Genomic DNA, 16,467 nt, shown 5'->3' with positions numbered 1-16,467 from the left:
GTGGGGGGCCTGGGGGAGCAGATGGGGGGGCAGAGTAGCTGGTCCCCCCATGGTCCCCTCTCCCAGCCCTCCATCTCTGGCCCCTAGTACTTACCAGCTCAGAGTCAGCTGCAGCTCCCTGCTGCAGCCACCAGGGACTGCCTGAATCAAAGCTCTCTAAGTCTTTTCTGAAGATTTGGAGGCTTGGAATTGATTTGGACCTTTAAATTGGTCCCCTGATTCAATTCAGATTTGGAGATTCGGCCACTGAATCAGGCCAAATCTCCTCTGAATCGAATCATTGCTTCACACAGCCTTAGCTAGCACAATGCATGGGATGCCAGCCACCAGCCTAGGGTGAGGGTTGGGGGGAGGGCAGCTACTGCCAGACTGAAGAGTGAGGATGGGGAAAAAGTCCTCTCTCTGAAGCAAGCATGCATACAACAGGGAACTACCAAAAATCTTTGTCTAAACCAAGATACAGCCCAGTAAAACACAGCATACACAACTTAGTCTAACTTAAAATGTAAACCAGGAAGACAAGAATTAATTTTACTAATCCTTAGGGCAGAGTGTCTCCTTACAGCCAGGCATTCAGAAAGGCTTTGTTTAGATATTCCCACCTTTTACACGTTCTGCTTTATAATGTAAAGGTAGCTCTCTGTATTCTTTGGTGAAGCTGTCTGCAACTTCCCTGAACTACATCTCCAGCATGTGTGATGATTGTGAAGGTCTTTGCCAACACTTCCCACCTCTCTGTTTGGTCCTGCAGGTCTTAGCTCTGGGCTCACAGGTGCAGGGCTTGTATTTGCATACAGGGGACTTGCTTGCCTCTCTTTGCCTCAGGGGCTATGGCAGGCCAGCATCTGGCCACACCCCACCCCTGCTCCAGCTAGAGAGGAGAGGGGAGTGGCTAGCCCAGCCCACTGGAGCAGAGAGCAGAGCTCTGCCCAGCCCAGAGAGTATGTCAGGATGCTGGGGGAGTTTGGTTTATCTTAAACCAGCAAGGGGTCTGGGACAGACATTGCATAAACCAGTTGAGCCAGCTCAGCTAAGTCTGATACTACATTCAACCAGGTTTATCTCAAACTAGTTTTGCCCATTTTCAAACTGGTTTATATGCACTGAATGTCTGTTCTGTTACAGGTTTAAACCAGTTTCTGATCACTTAAACTGGTTTATGTGTAATGTCTGTTCTTAGCCATTATGGTCAATTATGACCCCCAGGGTCCTTTTGGACATGGTGCTAGCTAGTGTAGCACCACCGAGCCTGTAAGTTTGCTGTGGATTTTTCCTCCCCAGATGGAGCATTTTATACTTCTCAGTGTTGAACAGCATCTGGTTCTGGTCCAACCATCTAACTAATCTGTGTAGGTCCACCTGGATTGTCAGCCTAACCTGATGCATGACTGCACTTCCCCACTGATTAGTGTCATCAGCAAACTTTGCCAGGGTGCTTTTTACCCCCACATCCAGATCATTCATGAAGATGTTGAAAAGCACTGGTCCAAGTATCGAACCCTGGGGGATTCCACTGGCTACCTTCCACCAGGTCAATACAGATCTGTCTATTGGTATTCTCTGGGTCCAACCCTGCAGCCAGTTTCCCACCCATCTGACTCTTGAATTGTTGAGCCCATAGTCCCCTAGTTTTACCTTGAGAGCCTCATGGGACACCAAGTCACAGGCCTTCCTAAAGTCCAAGTAAATGACTCATCTCCCTTATCCAGGTGGTGAGCAACCTGGTCATAGAAGGAGATGAGGTTAGTCAGACATGACCTACCCTCGACAAAACTGTGCTGGATGTCATTCAGAATTTGCCTTCTATGAATACAAACATCACAACTTCACATTTCCATGAAGCAGAAGGCTGTTTTGCCCAACTAAGAAATGTTATGAACAAACATAACCTTTAAAAACAAAATTAAACTTTGGGGAAAGCCAATCCCCGCCCCCACCACCACTTTCCTCCCCTAGTTCTTCAGCTCCTCTTGTCACTGAACTAAGTCTGGGCCTTGCAGTGCCCTAGAAAACACTGCTGAGAATAGATACGGTATGTTTCCTCAACTCAGTATAATTACCACTGCCAGAGGCTGCAGGTTAGGGCAGTGCACAGCTACTGTGGAAATGAGAGCCCTTCTCCATACAGAATGGCTATGACAACTCCAGGAGAGAAGCACAGGCTGTGTGCCCACAAAAATTTTCTAACAACTGAAGAGTGAATAAGTCTTTCTTATCACATCTTTCCTAAAGCATGGAGGTATGTGGGCCAACCTGCCATCAATTAAAAATAGAAAAGTGAGGAAATGTGGGTAGAGGGGAATTCAAGGCTATTGTTTCCCTGACTACTGCCAGTGGCAGCTCCAGGTCAGCAATGCAGGAAACCTGAGGCCTCCAACAGCAGGAAGTTCTCAGCTCAGTGGGACAGCAATAGTCCGTGATCGGGAATAAATGACTATTCTATACCCAGGCGCTATGTGGCTGATACTCAGCCAACATTCAACTGGGTAAACAGCAGTGTAGCTATGCTACTCAGTAAACATTTTGCATTTGCATATCTGTACAAACAATACAAGTTCTATAGGGTCACGTAGGCTTTATGGTAAACTAGGCTTTCTGAAAAAACATTAATGACTCATACAAAGAAATAAGGGAATATTAAATTCCCATTCCTGGGAAAAAACAAATCTTGTTCTCTAAAATGCTTAGGAAAACTTAAGTATCTTTGGAGCAGGAAGAAAATCTTGGAAATAGGCTTCCCCCCACCTAATTTGTCTTTAATTTCCTAAATGTTAAATTATGAAAAAACACAGTACCATGAAACAATCAATTCAGTGCACAATATAGCACATTGCTTTGATTTTCTTTTTAATCATCACCACTCAGAGACTGCTTCAGGTTCTTAAATAATTGGAAAGGCAACTCCAGCCCTTTGGAATCCAGTGGTCATTAGCAGCTAAAGATCCTAAAGAGCTCACACTGCTCTGAGCAGACTGGTTTTTATATTCTTAAAGAGGCAATTAATACTTTTGCATTGTTTTGCTCTTGTGAGTTTGAGGGCTTTCTCTGCTTTAGCACAGGACACCATTTTTAGTCTAGCTTGCTGTCAAGCTGGGCTTTCTGCTGGCTGATTGATGCCATCTAGCATGCCTCATACCAATGCTGTACAGCCTGAGATATAGAAAGAACAAAATAATCTGCACATTCTAATCCTGATTCCCAAATCAGCCAAACCATTTGCAAATCACCTGTCACAAATCTGTTCCCTTTTCATTAGCATTATTATTGCTGTTATGTATAAACTCAGTCACCTAAAGTAAAGTTCACATGGGCAACCTTCTTGAGGCGTTTTAACGTGACTTGCACCATTAAATGTTTCTAAAAAGACACCTAACAATGCTCCAACTGAAACAAAAGGGGAGTGCCAGTCCAGAAAAGTACAGGTTTCCAAAGTATTAAGTTCCTATCTTCTCTGCATCAAGGGAGGACTGCTTCTGACTCCTTCAGAACATGACCAAAGCATCATTCCAAGGACACTGAGTGACTTCCCTTCTCCTGAGCTCTACACTGTACTGCAGCTCTTTCAGGAGGACACTGCTTGCCCAGCACAGAGTTTGCAGGAACTGAAGGCTAACAAGGGCAGTATGGCAGGATTCCCTGATCTGCCCTCTTCTACACTCATACAAGACCAGTGGAGGAACCACTCAAGAGGTATCAGATTCATCAGCCTGGTAGCCTGCTGTACTCTCATTGTCACTTGTAACTGCCTTCCAAAGCTTACCTCTGCTCTCCCAGAAGGGAGTTTTTAATCTCCTGATGCTTCCAGGTCATTCCAGGCTCTCATGGCAACATTTGGACCATGTCATCAGTATTTTCCAGGTGTCATTTTAACTCCCCTCTACATAGCTGAGCCATCCATCTGTCCCATCATCTATTCATTCATGAGACTCGACATGCTAACCGTGACTAATTTACTGGATCTTTTCCTTCTCTCCGTCTATTGCATGGTCCTCTTCTGTTGACCCTGAATATATTGCTCCCCACTCACATCACCAGGTCCAACTTGACAGTCCACAGCAGACACACTCATTTTTACAACTCCACTCCAGGTCTTACTCTTCACATTGTTTCTGGAAGAAGTCCCATGAGAATTCAATTTCCTTTCTATCCACTATTTCTTTCTAACTGGCTATACTGTTTTTTTCCTTGCTGAACATCTACTCTGTCTTCTTTCATCCACTCCCACATCTACCATCCCCATATACTATTTATTCTTCCCTATTCCTTTTCCCACTCTGTGCTGAATATCTAGCAGCATCCCCTTACATCCATACTCTCATTAAAAACTGTTTGATTCTCTACCTATGTAATCTCAGAAACTGTGCACTCATCTGTCTCTTACTTGTTAAAATTCTGTTCGAAGTTCTCCTTGTCCATTTGTATGGGCCATCCCTGAACATTGCCTCAGCCTCATCTCAACTGAATATCTATGCCCTACATTTATTAACACAGATTAAGTCACCATGCTGTACTGGACAGGTCCAAGGAGAAAAAGAAGCAAAAGGCAGATGCTGGCCGTGATAAGATGAAGATATTGTTTGCTCATACCATCTCATAAACCTTCACATACACATTAAGGAAAGGACCAGATGGAATATCTGAATAAGCAAGAGAAGCAATTGCCCAGTGCTACTCTACGGGATGTCTGAAGGAATGACACTCTTGACTGGACTAAATCTAATATGTCCACAGTTGGCTCCTGGGCCTTTTGGAAAGATAAAGAAATTAGACATTCTAATTCAGCTGGAAATACCCCAGTTTTCAAACAGATTTTCATCACTTACTAATTACATATGCTGACTATGTCCTTATTACATCAGCTCTGCAATTGCACAGTCACTGCTCCCCATATATCACATGCGAAGGTGTCAAATGAAGCATCAGCAGCTGGTTGGGCAGATGGGAACAAATGCCTCTGTGTCATCTGGAGATGTCTAGAAGTATCCATTAACATCAAGAGAGCATTTCTACCCAAAAGATTTAATTTAGGTTGTTAAATAAAGATGTAACACTTTTCACAAATTTCCTTTGCTGAAAACCATGATAAACCAATGTTTTTAACTTGATCCGTAGTCAAGATCTCAACTGAAGGCTATTATACCCAGCTTTTTAATCATGTTCCTAAAATTCTTAATTTATAAAGAGATTGTGGAATATTTTTTACCAACTTCTAAGTTAATGGTCCCTAAAATGTGATTTCTGAGACAAGACTAATGGTTTGCAGGTGATCTACAAATCACAGTAGTCCCTGAACTAATTCCAATTAAAACTTTGGGTTAAGGCTTCATGGTGGTCAGGGAGAAATTCTGAAATTTTACAGTGGCTTATAGATGCAAAAAGTTGAGGAACTATTGACCTGAAACATTTCAACAATAGAAACAAGTGTAAAATGAGCTGAAGAAATGGAAAAATTCTACAACTTTTGGTATTTATTTCCAACATTAAAGAATATATTTTGAAAAGTAAATAATTTAGATCTCCGTTTCCTGTACTGGTATGGATCAAATGCAAATGTGCAAAAGCTAATCCTATCAGACACCATCTGCAGCTAGTTAACTTGAATATTAGGAAAATACTTAAATATTGCTTGGGTATTTAAACGTGTAAGCAAAAAGATTTCACTTTTTGACCTGAGTCACTAAGCTCTTGACCCTAACAGCTACCTTAAATCCTATTCACTTCATTGCTCAAAGACCTTTGCCTGTCTTTACATGTGCTATGGGGTGGGGGCATTTTAATTAAAGCGGCTTTCAGGAGACACTCTAATTAAAATGCCTGCAAGTCTCATACAGGCAGTCTTCGGCTTATGACTTTGAATTATGACAAACAGTATTTACAACATTTGTAAACTGACACCCTGTTTCAAGGTTCCTGTGCCAGTTACAGCTTTATGATGGTTGACACAGCTGCGTCCAGCTGATAAGTCGATTGTGGTGGGGAGATCAATGCCCCCACACCAAGAGAAGGATTGAGGCTGGGGCTGGGACAAGTGATGTACGGGGAGGAGGGGGGTGGCTTGTGCCGCTGCACACCACCGATCCAGGAACTGCTTGTGTGGCAGCTTGTCCAGCAGCTCTCGCCACTGTTCCCATCACCAGTCCGGGAGGCCATGGGGTGGGGGAATGTGCCCCAGGATCTGTGCGAGGCAGGCAGGGCCAGGGCTGTGCCAGGCTGTGTGCCGGGTGGAAGCCAGAAGGCACTTCAAAATGGCTATGGGGGCACTTTAACTAAAGCTCAATTGATGAGCTTTAGTTAAAGCACCCGCACTGCCATTGTGAAAATAAAGCACCCGCACTGACTGCATGAGATACCAAGGCTGCTGGAGCCTTCTAATTCGAATGCTCCAGCGCACAAGAGCAGGCATTGGGCATGTGTAGAGGTGCCCTTCAGTTTTTAAACAGGCATGTTATTTCTGCATTGCTCTACTCCATTTTGCTTTATAAGCCCCTGCCCCAGAACCACTCCACTGGTATAGGGAGTCAAATAAGTTGATATGATATTCAGGGATTTATAAGAGTAATTTTCTTCCACATGGAAAAATGAATGTCTTCTCTGCTGAAGCATAGGGTTCCAGATGGCTAGAGTCTGTGATCAGCTGTTAGGACCCCAGCTAACCCCTTTGCCAGCCATGAAATTTTATTCCCAGTTGCAGCTGAGCAGGCCAGTAATTATTAAGGAGGCAAAAAGAAAGTGAAACTGCAATTTTATCAAGAGATAAAGGACCAGGTAGCTAAAGCCTTCTGTGCCTAATGGGGATCTATAGTACTACCTGAGTTTGGTTTCAAGCCCTTTCCATACCCTTGCTTTCTACTTTTTTCTTGGTTTAATAGGGATGTGATACCTTACAACTTATTGTGGGGTATGGCATGTAAGTTAAAGCTCTTCCCTAAAACAGTCCAGCACCTAATAGATGAATTCCCCTCCTCTGCTCCAGCTACCAAAACCAATGAAATCCAAGAGCAGGAGAGCTGGGTCTGAAACAAAAGCTACTGTAAAGGTTCAAGAGAATCTAATGGGAAAAAAAAGTCTTGTATGGTAATTGAGTATTAGCCAGTTCTTGCATTCTGTCCCAATTGGTAATAATTTGCATTTTCTGTAAGTGTGCCCGTGAAGGTGCTCAAGGTGCATGACAAAAATGATTAGGGGCCTTTAAGGCAAGTTGTATAAAGAACAGCTGAGATAACTAGGTGTGTTTGTCTTACAGAAAAGACAATTAAGGGCAGGGGTGACTGACTGGTGCCTCCTGAGTCTGGTGGGGTACAATTTGTGGGCAGGTCAAAAGCCCCATATCCACTCCTATACTTCTGTGCCATGGCTTAGTGCCCCTTCCCCAACATGCCACTGGCCCACACGGCAAAAAAACTGCCCTGGCCCGAGTGGTACCGAGACAGGGGTCAATCTCAGTGTGGGGCATGTGTCTTACCAATCACTTGTGATTAAGGGAGTAAGCATATGATATCAGCCTTCATCTAGCTGATGACTGCCATAAAGAAGAACAACTATTTTTCTTCGCTTCAGAGGTCAGGACACAAAGCAATGGCTTTAAATTGCAGCAGCGTAGATTTAGATTAGATACCAGGTAAAACTTCCTCACTGATGGAATAGTGAGGCAGTGGAATAAACTGGAATGTTGTGAAATCTCCTTTGTTGGAGGTTTTCAAGACAAGACTGAAAAAACATTGATTAAGAGTGGTATTCCTGCATTTGTGCAGGGGGTTGGACCAGATCGCCCTTGAGGTTCCAACCTTACTATTCTGTGAAAGCCCTAGAACTGACTGAGGGTGGTGAATACTTTTTTCCATGACTTAAGATGGTCCAGAATTCATGGCAAGGCTGCCGAAGCCAAGCCAGGATTCTGGGAGATCTCCCTGGCATGCCACATAGGATGTGTCCAGTTACTCTGGAAGCTAGTAACACATGATGTACTTAAAAAAAAAATAAAAAAAAGAAGTCATTTCACTGCAGGTTTTGCCTTGTATTTCTCTGCTACTGAGAGGGGCACAAAGCTGTCTTTCTAGATCAGGGATGAGACTAATGCATGAGGCGGCTTGCACTATTGCTGTCTACCTTGTACTCTAGCTAAAGAGGATTTCAGTTTAGGCTTCACACATACAAACTATTTTAGTTTAGGAGCTGTATGCATTTCATAAAGCTTGCCTCTGAACGAGCCAACAGAAGCACAGAACAGATAAACTGGAGCTGAACGTTTCCTTTGCAGGTTCCACGGGAAGGTTTTAGAATCCTGTTAAAATGCACGTCCTCTCCCCAGCCAAATACAGTCTAACCAGTGCTGTGACTCTTAGCATGGTAAAAAACAGTCTCTGAATTAGATGAATTTCCAAATAAGTTGAAATGAGTTTCTTGACCCATTTTTGACTCATAAAAGCTCTGCAAATCTTGCCCATAATCAGAAAATATTTCATTATTACTTCATTACAGTTAAATTGGCAGATAACCTGGGACGTAATTCATAATGTCTTATTAGCTGTGCTAACAGCAGTGAAGTTTTAGGTCCACTGATAAAGCAATAACGTTCCAGAGAAGATTTTTTTTGTAGCAAAGTACAGGTTCAGAGATGGATATTCTGTATCAATGGACTTGCTACCATTACTTTTGCTAGATTATGAAAACCACTTACTGCATTATCCTTTTTAATGGGATTTATCTACTGGAGATAATGTTGGAAGAAAGGGAAATGTAGTTATACTAAGGAATACTCACTGTTTTGTCCTATTGTTCACTCTTTTTTTTGTATTTATTGAAACACTTGTGCCCTAGATAAAATAAAATTATTTTCTTTTCCATGCATGGAAAGGAACCACACATAGTGGGTAGGTGCTTATGAGAATGCAGCTTAGGGGAAGATGCTTCTGTGGCAGGCTCAATCATGACAAAAACTTAAAAAGTACAGCCAGGTTAGGGCTCAAGTCCACATACTGGGAGAGTGAAGGATAGAAAGAGGGATGACAAATTTTCATTCTGTTTTGGTTTTCTATTTTTTTGCCTTGTGTGTCTAGAACAAACCAGAACGAGACAACCTGTTACCCTTGTTACTTGCATTTGTCCTTGGCGGAGAAGGGTCCTGTTAGCAGTATCTCCCTGGGGAACACCTGTTAGAAGAGTTCTTTAGTTTGCTCACGGGCTGCAGTGTGGGGAAGGGCTGGAACGTCAGGCCAGGAGGCAGTGAGAAAGCAGAAGTTTCCTATGAAGATGTCTCTTTACCTCTATTAGCCTCCTATTTGGGAGCTGAATCCTATGCAACTTACCACAGTTGGCAAATCCAGTCCCTTCCTACCCCAACTCTAAATGAGCATGAGATGCTTGAAGAACATTTTCTGCCTCAGGCAAATCAACACCACCATCTTATGCTCTAAATTAACATTTGATGGATGAGGCATTAAAGTGCGTTCTGTTAGAAAGCTTTATCGAACGTCTGTGCCAGTTCCCATTGAGCATTAACTTTGCGTGCAATCACAGCCATCCCAGGCAGTATGGTGCAGGGCTGCCCTCTAGCCTTGGGCAGAACTTATTTGCTCTGCCTGAGTGCCGGGATGGCCCTGGTCCCTTGGCTGTCACTGACCCAAGTCAGCGATAGGCATTTATCTCAGCCCTGCCTCCTCCCTCCAGCCAGCTGTGATCTGCAATCAGCAGGGGTGGGGGGGTGGAGAGTGGGTGCTGCAGGGGAAGGGGTCCGAAGTCTCTAATTCCCAGCCGCTGCTGACTGTTGCCAGCTGGCAGGGGGCTGGGCAGGGCTGGGGAGCACCACCAGTGGCCAGTTTGGGCAGGCGCCAAGCCCCATCCACTGAACACGTTTGGTTTGCTCGCACTCTAACTTATAGTGCCTTAAGTAAAGTGCAATAGAGCGCTTCCACCAGGGACTTTTTGAACATCCGTTCTTAACCACAAATTATTCTTGTCCATACTACAAAATCCTGCCAGAACATGACGACTTAAAAAGTAAGTTTAAAATTTAAACAGATACAGTAAGAAAAGTTAAAAGATGCTTTGGCAAAATAAATCAAAATAAGTTTTTACTCTAACACTGTATAACGCTTTCCTGATTCACTTTTTATTTGAAGTTGCATCCTTTTTTCCTCTTGATCTTGATGTGACATTTCTACCTCTTTGCAAATCCAGTTCGTGGTCTTTCATTATTCAATTACTGTATTATTTATTTATTTATTTTCTCAGCCAGAAAAGACATAGAAAGAAATATTGACCCGCTGATTAATAAATGGTACATATTTGACTTCCAAATGTTGTATGGAATTAGCTAGACTAATGCAGCTTTATATTTTACTTAAATTAGTAGTGACATTTAAAGATTTTGCTCTGTCTTGATTGTTTCTATCAATTAACAAAAAGACATTAACTCATTTATTAACATTTTAAAGACCATGTTTTTGTTAATAATATTTTAAATATAAAACATAAACATCACGCCAGAAGTAAGTTAGTTGTTTTTAGACAGATCTTTCAAAATCCTTCATCTATATAGGTTAAAGAGTAAAACCTTGGAAACTACAACCTTTTAACATACTGCATTAGTATTAGAGGTTGAAAATATTTGACAGCTTTAATGTCACTTTTTCCAACTGTAATGACTTGGTGCATAAAAATGAATGTTTTTCTCAAACGTGATCCCTCAGCTCCTCACTGAAGATTTCATCTCATTCTACGACACATGATGAAGCATTTTCCTTGTTATAATGTGACAATAGCACTACTGAGCACAACAATTTGAGTCTGAATGTGCCACTGCAAAAGAGAGAAAAAAATCTGAAGAGGCAATTCCACCTAGAACTATATGGCAAATGCATATGAAAGAGGCAGAGGTATGATTAAAGATGCGTTAGCACAGTCTGAAAAACAATGCTCTCAACAAAAGAACACTAAGTACATTTGGTAAAAGAGGAAAAGCAAAGAGATTAACTGAATGATAGATGGACGAAGAATTTTAGCAATTCTGACACAGTTCAGTTGAAATACTTGAAATGCAAATCTATCTGTCAAAAGAAAAGTCATTTTAAAACTTTCTATAAATCACTTCTGAAAAGGTGGTAAGACTTAAAGAACCTTTTTCTAATTAGTTATGTCAGTAAATTAACACTGATACCTAAAATAACTCAAAGTGTGTCAATCATATACCAAAATAACCAAAAATCTGTTACTTTTTCGTCAACATGAATTAATGCATTACATATTGAGCATCTCATACACCACTGCAGTGGTGATGTTTAAGCCCTTGGGTCTGGTTTTAAAACCTCCACTCAGATTATTCACAATCACTGTAAAACAAACTGTCTTCTCTTACATATAATCCCTAAATCCAAACTGGACCATAAGCAAAACTCAGCAGTGATCAGGCTTTTGATGCACAAATAAGGCATCCCCATGAAGCTGACATTCTGAGCAGGTCCCCAGAGTTTGATCATGCATTTGCAAGGAGCAGGAAGCTAAGATCCAATATGCCAGTTGGATCGATCTCTGTTTGTACGACACATTTACAAGTGGCACAAAGAAAGCATATGTTCAGTCACATCTGTCTCTTATAGGAGTAGTTTGGAAACACAGGCAACTTGAAAATATATGCAATTCCCATATTCTGGTTCTGTGGGAGGAATCATTCTTTAAACTAAAATGAAGAGGCTAGTGCCAAGTACAAAAACTGCAAGAGAACACAAATTATCTACTTGCTTTAAATCTCACAGTTTTCTGCTTATGAACAGTTTGGTTAGGACAAAGATACTGAAAACAGTTCATCTTTTAATACGTATGGGTAGACAAAAGCTCAGTTACAGACAAATCAACAGAAGAAAAAAATTCTCTGTATTTCCCAAGTACTGCTTATCCAAATAATTTCTGTGCATCCATATAATTTTGCTAAGTAAGTGTGGGATACAGCAGGGCTCCACACCCTTTCATTCATTTCTCCTTTGACTTTGCATTCTATATACTCACGATAGCCCAAAACCTATGGCTTAGATCAACAGCGGGGTGACCATGTTATTGTTAAGGGAATCCGGGACAGGGTAAGGGAATCCGGGCCGGGGGATGCCCATACACATGCACGCATGCATGCGTGCGCACACACACACACACCCCCTTACCCCATGCACACACTCACACAAACACACCCTGTCACCAACCCTGCAGCTCCCAGAAGCCCTTATGGCAGGGCAAGGTGAGACAATGTAGAAACCCATGACAGCTCCATTCCCCGCATGCAGAGGCTGGACCCAGCTGGGAGTGACTTCTTCCCCTTGCCATTGACAGCTGCTCAGGCCATCAAGCACAGCCTGGGCCTCCGCAGCAGCCACAGCAGCAGAGCATGAGGATGCTGATGGCGGGCAGCCATCCCAGCTGAGGAGTGGTACTCAGGCCAGTTCCCCCCACCCCTGACCACTGCTCAGCAAGAGCTGGCCCAGACACTGCAGACTGCAGCCTCTGCCTCTGTCTGCAGCAGCTGAATCCGGGACTTTTATTTCGATTTACACCAACCTGCCGGGACGTGGGGATGGCTTGTGAAATCTGGGACTGTCTTGGCCAATCAGGCACGTACGGCCACCCTAAATCAATAGTCCCCTACACTTAATGATTGAAGCATTCCCAGCATTCTCTTAATTCCTTGCCCTCTCTGAGGCTACGAATTAGCTGGAGATGAACAGCTGTAAAGATACCTGTTCTTATTGGTAGAAATATGCCACAATATGATGTCTTTAAAGAATGGACTAAGGTTTTTAAGAGTACAGAGGTTACAAACCTTAGGAAAACCACACTGAGTGTAAGCTCCTTATGAAACGGGGACATGTGACATTTCATACAATTTGTTATTTTGCTGCAAGGATTTCATAAAGCAGATATTAGATTAACATCAAAGGTCTTTAAAATTGCCATTTTCACATAAAAATGTAAATATTCTAGTTTGTTTTTTTCTCCCAAGATAAATAGATTTTCATTGGAAAGAAAGTTTAAAAACAGATTTTTTTTCTCTGCGCAAATATTTAACTAGCGAGTGAAAACGTAGACTTGATATCCCAAAGGGTACCAATAACAAAATATGAAAATAAAGTTTTGAATAGTTGCCAGTTTCCCCTCAGACAAAAGGACATGCCCCTCTGGTATGTGGCTCTGCAATGTCCCCTCCGATCCTATTGGATGTTTACCATTTGTGCTGTTTACCATGTCTACACTTTTGATCCTGAAGGCCATGCTGCATACAACCCACATTTCATTTCTATTAGACTTATATAGTTCTTACTGAGAGTAATTAAGTGCTCAATCCTGCTAGCCTTTATACACAGTCTCACTGAAACTAATCCAACAGGTCAAGTGCCATGTACTGAGGGTTCCTCTCTCACTGGTTTCAGTCCTTTATCATTCCACTGTCTGACAACACTCCAGAATCTAGGCATTTGGAAAAAGTATTTTATTGATTGCACAAGCAACTTAATTGGGTATTACAAATGTTGCACAAAACTTTCAGAGAGTAAACATTATAATCCAACTTTAAAATTAAGTCAATAATTCTTTTAAACTTTTCTTGCCCCAGTGTAATTTTTTATTCCATTTTTCCATTAAAGCATTTAGTGAATAGCAGTCTGAGTGCAAGAAAACAGAGTCATGCAAATTTAAGATCTGATTCATTAGTAAGTTCTGCATCATTTACTTGGGTTTTCTGCAGAATTAACTTGCAAAAAGTGTAAGAGAAATCAGATGTGATGAAATGCCACAGCTCTCCCCACCCCAGTGCAGCGTATGAACAGCTAGCACCCCATTGAATCATGGAGGGGTGCATAGCTGAAGAAGGGCAATCTGAGTTGATCAAGAGAGAGTCCCGAGGGAGCTCTTAATTAAGTTCTGACCATTTATAACTCTTATCCATTACAAGAAATAATCACCATAGCAACCAATGCACACCACGCATGTAGTATGAACCACAAAGCTTTTTTCTTGGGGGAAGAAACAAACCAAAATGAATGAAAACTCCAGCTTAGTCATTTAAAAGCTCTCCTGAATTTTTTTTTTACTTGCACAAAAAGGACATGTTTCATATACCAGGCATATTGAAAAAGATACATTTCAGAAAAACATAGGCACAAAATAATGTAAAGAATTAGATCTGGCAAACAGATTACTGGTCTTTGCACACATGTGCAGCGTAGGTATACATATTTCATGTATTTTAAAATCCAAAGAGAGTGCTTCTGATCTCAGTTAAAGGAAGGCTGGTTCAATGGTTAAGGGCTTGTCTAGGACTGAGGGGTGCCAAGGTTCAAATCCCTACTCTGCCACAGACTTCCTGGATAATCTTGGGCAAGTCATTTGGGCACAGATCCATTGCCATGGACCTGAAACTGCAACTATTGGCTAAACTTTTACTAACGAGTACTTCAGCTGAATCGGGATTGTGCGCTAAGAGCCAGGGGTTATTAATGAACCTACAGGGATTTTCGGAAACACTTACACATCTAAACTACCAAGATACCAATAGGAGTTTAGTGTCAAGGGGTTTTTTGGAAATCCTGCTGGCTCCTGTCTGCACCTTAAAAATTCTTTTAAAACACATTTTCAAAATCTGGCCCAAACTGAATTGGTAGTCTGAGCATATATTTGAGATGAAAGCTTATTCCCTGCATGAAGAAATTTAACTGGTAAGCACAACTGTTATTAGGCTACTTTTGGCCCTTCGTTAACTCTTTTTACTGGATGTGGCCTTTAACTGGAATGGTGGACACAACCTAAACTATGTGCAGTTGTTACTAAATCACAATACTTGATCTTAACCAAAAGGCCAAAAAGTATTAAAATAGTACAAACCCAGGAGATACCAGCCTTTTGTCAACAAGGAGTGGGAATACAAAGGGGCCCTGATTTAATCAAAATTTGTATTAAAATCTACCATTTTGGGCTCTAGCAGATGTAGAGAAAGAGAATCCACTCCCCAAGAGCTCCTCCCATTCAACAAGCTTTCCCTTTATTTTATTTTATTTTACAGGATTTAAACAAAGGAGAAGCCAGACCCTAAGGGCTGGAGGACTTGGGTTTTTAAAGGCTTATGCAATGCACCTCTTTCATGGTAGTTAACCACTTTCATATTTCCTCCTTTCCCTCAATAAATGTCTCACTTTTCTACACTCTCCAATCTCTCTGTGTTCTCTCTCATATGGTGTCCAAAGTATTATTATGCTATACTTCAGCTCCTGCGTCATTTTCATAGCACAATTGCTGTAGTCTTAGTAGTGCTGTGTAAAGAAAGAATCGCCTGCTGTTTCATCTGACAGCCTTATACATATGCCCCTAAACTGCAACTGCCATTTTCAATTACTCAGCATCTTACTAAATACTCCCTTGCTAACAAGTGGGCCTGGATTCTGTCCATAATATTATGGTCCTGCCATTTCTTTTCCATTTGGTATTTGTATTTCTCATTTCTATTTTTCATAGTATAATTATTTTTGTACTTATTTTTGTTAACAATGGGCCAAATTCTGGACATGTTGCATGACAGTGAGCCTTGTGAAAGCCCCTTAAACATTATGAGCATTAAATACCATGTAGAAGCCAAACTGATCTTTGAGATGTATGTGTTAGGAAGCAACGAGAAGTAGCAAGCTTCCTTTTCAACTCCTGGTCCTCCTCCCTTTTGGAAAAAGCAAACAAGGTCCCTTAATAGTGCATGCGGGTGTGCACAGACAGACAGACAGACAGACACTTAATACAAATATGTACCTCTTTAATGAGAAGTTGGGTACCAAAGCCATTGAAGCTGACAACTCCTCTTGGCTCTTGCCTCTTCCTGTGCTCGATTCATGCAGAAGTGAAAGGCATCTGAAAGTTTACGTGAAAAAAGTTTTAGCTGTTATAAGAATTAACAGATTAGTAATACTGTATCTATTGTACATATTCATGGCTTTGATATTTTAATGGTGATTTTCTGAGTTCTGGTTAGAACTCAGATTTTAGAACTAGGATTCAAATTCTATTTTTCACTTACTTCCTCATTAATTAACACATTAACTCATGGTATAGAAAAGTAGCAGTTATCTTCTGACTGCTGTGGAACAGCTGTCTGTGCAGGAACAAACACCTCAACTTATAGCTGTGTCTTAAGACTTTTTTTTTTTTGCTTCTTGCTAACTACTAACAATAAATGTAAAAGTAATCCTAGTTTTTATTTGAAGCTATCTTGGCTTTAAAAGAACCTTCCAAAAATGATTGATGCGATGAATTAAACCCATAGGTAACCCCTGAAATCTGCTTTGAATAGCAACAAATTCCTAACAATACCTTGAACGCTTGCAGGAAAGAAATCTAATCTCTGAACTCCTAAAGGTCAAGATTTACTGTCTGGTAACACGGCTCAAGTGTAAATGCTCTGTAATGCTACACTAGGTGATTGCTTTGCTCTCTAGACAATGTCAATTT

Source organism: Crocodylus porosus, unplaced genomic scaffold (assembly GCF_001723895.1).
Source record: "Crocodylus porosus isolate Cpor-Errol unplaced genomic scaffold, CroPor_comp1, whole genome shotgun sequence".
Classification (NCBI taxonomy): Eukaryota; Metazoa; Chordata; order Crocodylia; family Crocodylidae; genus Crocodylus; species Crocodylus porosus.
Note: the sequence above shows the minus strand (reverse complement) of the source record.